Genomic DNA, 6,000 nt, shown 5'->3' with positions numbered 1-6,000 from the left:
GCAAGTATTTTGCAACCACCACCACCTCCATCACCAAAGATGTCATCTATTGAACACCTGCTAATTACCAGCACTGTGCTAATATTGTCAATTCGCTTTTCATAATGATGCCGAGGCAAATAATATAACCTCCCTCCTTTTTTTATGATCTACCAGAACATTTAACTACACCATTTTCCCAACAACACACCAAAGTCATGTAATGATGATTACGTTGGCCATTTCCACTGACTAGCGGGAGGTTCTGCCACAAAAATCTCCCATGGTTTCCACTGTAGCATTTTTCTTGCCAGACATATTTCACTTTCAGCCTGAAGGATCACTTCTTCTAACTGACCACTCTGAATCTAGTCTTCTAATCTTTTAATATCTGGTTCCACTTTAACAGCACCCAGCTTCTCACTTGTAATCTGTTCTGTATCTTTTCTATAGGCTGCATATTTAGGGATTTGCTCAAGAACAACAAGGACATTTGTGTACAATATTCTTAGCCTCTAGCCTTCTGTGTGGACTATCATTTACAGCCAACCCTACAAGGCCAATGGTATGTTCAAAAATAAAACATAATTTGTGCTATCACTAAGGTTTCCATGCAGTCCCCATGCTAAGGAAAAGCAAAACAACTACCTGGTTTTAAAACAGTCTAAAAAGGAGCTAGCTACTGATCTCTCAACCTCGCTTGTTTTTCTGCCTCTCAGACAGGAGCAACTAAACAGTTCACCTGTGAAAGCAGTGCCATCTGCCTCTTTCTGAGAATAGAAAATTCTGATTATGTGAGGTTACCTAACTTTCCCAGAGTCACAAAAGTGGAGTAAGGGCATGAATCTAGACCCATGTCACACCAGAATCTTTCCATTAGGGGAACTCTGAAGATCTAAAGTACCCCCAAAATATTTTTGTGGTAACCTTCCTTCCTCCTACTGTCTAGTCCAGTGCTTTTCAACTTTAGCTGCATATTAGAGTTCCCCAAGGTGCTTTTTGAAATACAGATACTAAATACTCTCAGTATTTCATAAAAGCTCATTGGGTGACACTAATATGTAGTCACGGTTGGGGACAACTAGTCCACTTTAAGACCAGAAAATAGAATCAAAGCCACGGAGCTGGGGCAAACTTCCACAGCCCAGTGATTGTGGAGAGGACTCGTGACCAGAATATATAAACCTCAGAAGTATTTGTTACTCCCTCTTCCATTTGGAAGTAATCCTCTCTTCACTGAGGATCTTCAAGTTTCAAATGTACTCTGCTTTGCTGGCCTTGTAAGCTAGTCTCCGCAAGCTACATTTCTCCTATGCCTCCTGGGCCATCTTAGGTTCTGCCAATAGAGGGCACTGGAGGGAAGACTGAGAGGCTGGAGGAAGAAGAAGGGGCTTTTTCTCCCTTTTTGTACTTAATTCATTTTCAGTCAGCAGCCTCTGGTGTCTTCACCCCAGCAGCAGACAATTCCCACAGTTATCAGGACAGCCTCCAGCTGCTGTCTTCATCACTGCAGCAGCTGTGTGCTCCTGCAGCAGCCCCGCCTTCTCCATAGCAGTTATTTTAACCCCCTTCCTTCTTCCTTCAGTCCTAGGGGTGAGAGCTGATCTTATTAGTCACTCCCTTGTTGCAACTCAAAGTTCTCTTTCTCTCCTTTCAGTGGTTAAACACCTTTTGCCTAGTAAACAATTTTTTAAGTTAAATGTTCCCTGTTGAAACTATTGCTGTGATTTCTGTTTCCTGACTAGACCTTGAGGGATACTTTGGGTTACCTGAAAAACTTATTTTCAGGATCGTACCTGGTTTATAGTCCTGTTGCCAGAGCTTTCTACAGGCACTCCCTGGGAAGCCTGAATGAGCACATCTAGAAAAACGGACAATGTGTTTCTAGAAAAAAGATCTCATGGGTATAGTAGGAATAAGGGAATCCAACCCAATTATGATTTTTGTTTAAAAAAAAAAAAGCCCTATGAGCTACAGACACTTATTCTTTGATGATGGAAAAGGAAACAAGCTTTTCCTTGTTTCCATTACTTTAACGCAATTGTGTGAGATTTCAGGTTATTTTCCTACTTGCACACAATTAGTAGACATTATTTCCTGACACCCTTATACAGATGCTTATATTTACATAAGATTACTTATAGTTTATTTACAACTTATTTTCTATACAATTTAATAACAATTTATATAAGTAGATGCTTCTATGTGTTTATGATTTTATATCTATTCTGGTGGTTGTAGTGAAGTAGGGAAAAGGAAGGAACTCTAAATTTGCTTTTGTCTTTTTTTTCCCTTGGGGTAAACTTAAGGGCAAATCTTGAGAAAGCTGATCTGCTCTGAGCTCACAGTGATCATGAGGGTGGGGAGTGGGGCTGTGGCAATGAGTCCAGTTCAAGCCTATCCACTGCTCCTACTTATTTTCATTCATTCAAATATTTGAGTGTCCAGCATGTGTTAACATTGTTCTAGCAACTGTACACAAGCAGTTTACAATACAGACATAGAGCCTGACTCTCAAGGAGCTTACATGACAAGCTCTTCCTTGGGCAGAATCTTGGAAAGTCACATATGGCCACAACAAACCTTTGAATTGAAGCCCAGGCAGAAGACTACTTGTGCCCACTGCATTTGGCCCTGCACCTAAAATGTAGCTCTAGTCACTTGTCTAGGAAATGCAACTGCTGCATGGGTTGCCATCCAAAAAGAGACTGAGTCTGGGATGGATGCATTCATTTATCTCCAGAGAGGCTCATTTTGAAGAACACCTCCACAACATATTATGAAAGTCACTCCTGAAGTGAAGTGAAAAATAGACATATTCATCTCTAAGAGTATTGAAAAGTCTGGAATTTGGGTGGGGGGAATAGAAAGAGGTTGGTGACTTAGGAAGAGAAATTGTTCTCATACACTTGTCTTTTTGAGTCTCACAACATCCTTAACAAGTTAGTAGGCAGATAATATCATTATCATGCTACAGATGAGGAAACTTGAGGGAAAGTGATTTTTCCAAGGTTATGCAGTAGGTAAGAAGTAGATCCCAGGTTTCTCAAACCCACTGTTCCCTCCATTGCACCATCTACTTTCATGATGATTGGCATGGATAATTACAGTGATTTATGAAAAGAAAAATGTAACATAAGGTGATGGGGATGATGTGACAGAAGTGGAGGTAAAATGGAACCAAATATAGAGACAGACACACATCCTTCCTTTTGACTTTGATTTAGTCACTATTACAAAACCTTCCCGTGAAGAAAATAACTTGGCAGATTTTTCTAAACATCTACCAGCAAGAAATGAATTATACGAATCTACAGAACTTGCTTAGGCTGTCCTTACCTTACTGTAGCAGTGCTATGGTGCTGATTGCTAGTTGCCAAAGTACCTCATTTCTACTGGCCTATCTACCATTGGGCTTCCCACAGAGCTGAGCCTATACTAGAACCCCTGATTACACTGTGTCTCTGTCTCTCCCAGCCATTCTGTGAAGTCAGGATGTTTTCCTAGGAGCAGGAAAATGTACCAGACTCTTGGCTGACACACTGCCTTGCCATAATCTCCTGGTATTTCAGGCTCTAAACCATCTCTGCCCCAGCCAATAGGGTCTCTAGAATAGACATCCCCTCCTTATCACATCACACCACAATTCACTTCCATTTCTATAGAAGTGGGAACAAAATGAATGAGGGAGCCTCCAGGCTGCCACCCAGCCATTGAAGAAATTCGTATCACCCTCCCGAACCCAGCCTTGACTATTGGAGAAGGTTTTGTACCACACTGACTACCAGTGAGAACCAAGCACTCAGGCTCTTTTTATCAGAAGATGAACATCCCTGCTTTACCACACACCATTCTATTGGACCCTGCAGTCTCTCCTGTGGGCAATAAGCCATGTGGCTTTTACCTTCAAAAAAAAAAGGTAACATGAAAGAAGCAAGATTCAAAGGAAGGATTGCAAGTCAAACTGAGGGAGGGGAAGGGTAGGGCAACAACTCACTTGGGGAGAGGGGCCTTCTCAAGAAAGTTTGGGAAAGGATGGGATGTCCCACTACAAAATTTTGTAAGGATTGTCAGTAGGAAGAATAAAAGGAAACCAAATAGAAACAGAGACATGCACACTCTTCCCTATGATTAAGTTGCCCTTGCCTATAACAAAGCAAAAAAAAAAAAAAATCAGAAAGACAAATCCTCCTTGCCTTGTCCACATGAAGGTGAATATCAGATGTCCAGTCAGGTCTCTATTCTTAAGTCAAACCTCTCTCTTCCTTCTTAGCTTTCTTCTTTATCATGTTTCAGGCTTAACTTCATCATCCTAGCATGGAAGGCCTGGGAAGAAGGGTGATGGGAGTTCCCCATGTTGGCAGGATCAGCCAGACACCATGCCCTCTGGGAATGCTCCCATGTTAGCGCAGGCTGCCACGTCTGCCTGCCTTTGAGGAGGCCAACCCCACCCTCCCCCTCCCACTTCTTGCCCTCAGAATGTCAGCTCATGAAAACAGAGCCAGCCCATAGGCTTGGAGGCTGTGGCAAACCACACTGATGCTTCAAGAAAGCCCATAGGGGCCTCTCACGGTAGTTTCTTCCCCTGGGATGCTTGGACCCCTGCTTTCCTTAGACCTCTATTAACCTCTTCAGCTACTCTGCCAGTTAGATTAGAGGCCTGGCTTTCAGGGTAAAGTTCATAAAAATATTTCCAGTCTTTTGCCATCTCTATAACAGAGGGCAAGAAGCTCTACCCCCTTCTATCATATGGGAAAGGAAATATGGGCAGTGGATGGCGAGCCTCCATTTCACAACTGCTTTCACATGGGACCTGGGTCACTGCAGGCAGCACTCAGCACATAATTTTTCATGTTCTCTTCCCAATTACCCAAATCCAATAGGTTCAACACAGACCCAAAAATAGTCTATCTAGATAACATAAGTAGTACAATACTTAGTCAAGAACGGAAAAAGAATAGCCTGGCCTGTTAATGCCCCTACAGAGTCTCTGGGTCCCAGAGCGTCGCAATCCATTTAGTGCCCTTTTAGTCCTCTCACGAATTCAGCACCTGCCCTGCAGGAGCCAGGCCAGGGTGAGCACTAAACAAGGAGTGAGAGCAAGGGACAGATTTGGAAGCCTTTCAGAAGTAGATGTGACATGGCATAGCAACTGATTCATGTTGCGTTGAGAAGCAAAGGGAGAGTCAGTGGTGGTCTGGCTTTTTTGTGCCTGAATGCATGGGAGAATGAATATGGCATGTAAGAGGGAAGAACTAGCAGAGGTAAAGGGGATGTTTGTCAAAAAGGGCCCATTTGCTAAGCACCAGTGTGCTCACCTTCATTTTAAAGAGGAAAATCCAAGGACTAAGACTGAGGTAAGCAATTTTTCATATTTTGTCCATCCTCTGTGATCTTGCAGCACACCTGAGACAGAGAGCTACCCAGAATGGATGGCACAGTAAATGCTGGGCAAAAGAAACCAAAAGGCCTGATCGTGGTCCCTGGATTCTAACCTGCCTTGGGCAAATCCCTGAACCAATGAGTGCCTCCGTTTCTCCCTTCTGTTGAAATTGGGTCATGCTGATTTTCACCAACCTGCTCCACAGCATAAGAGACTAATGACAAAGTTTGCCACTGGCATTGAACTCCTTGCCTAAGAGAGACTGTGGTGGAAACACAGTTGGTCTGTCCACACAAAGGCCTTTATTATTATGTGAGGAGTGTTATTAAAGATCCTGCTGTGCTATTCATAAGGCAGAAGGTGGGGAGGGGTAGTGTTTTCATCTCAGGATCAGGCCAGATTGCAGCTAATGGAATTACACTCTCTGTGGACGTTCCCTAGGCCACCCTCTGCTTCCTTGGTACACCATTCTCGCTGTTGGTCCTCATGGCTCAGCTCTGCCCCTGTGCAAATGACTCACCCCTGCTAGGTGCCCCCAGGGAAGGGGCTGCATTTGCAAGAGGAGAAAAAGGGAAGTAAATGGGATGTGAGGCTCTGGGACCCAGGGCAGGCAAACCTATCATTTTTCCTTTTATGAC

General features: G+C 43.4%; 1 pseudogene; it reads right to left on the bottom strand.

Moving 5' to 3' along the window:
- Positions 1-209: 209 nt before the first annotated feature.
- The window catches only part of LOC143690507 (NADH dehydrogenase [ubiquinone] 1 alpha subcomplex subunit 5 pseudogene), a 114,662-nt pseudogene continuing 108,871 nt past the window's right edge, over positions 210-6,000 (bottom strand).

The sequence above is a fragment of the Tamandua tetradactyla genome, chromosome 7, assembly GCF_023851605.1.
Source record: "Tamandua tetradactyla isolate mTamTet1 chromosome 7, mTamTet1.pri, whole genome shotgun sequence".
Lineage (NCBI taxonomy): Eukaryota > Metazoa > Chordata > Mammalia > Pilosa > Myrmecophagidae > Tamandua > Tamandua tetradactyla.
This window is presented reverse-complemented; position numbering and strand designations above follow the sequence as displayed.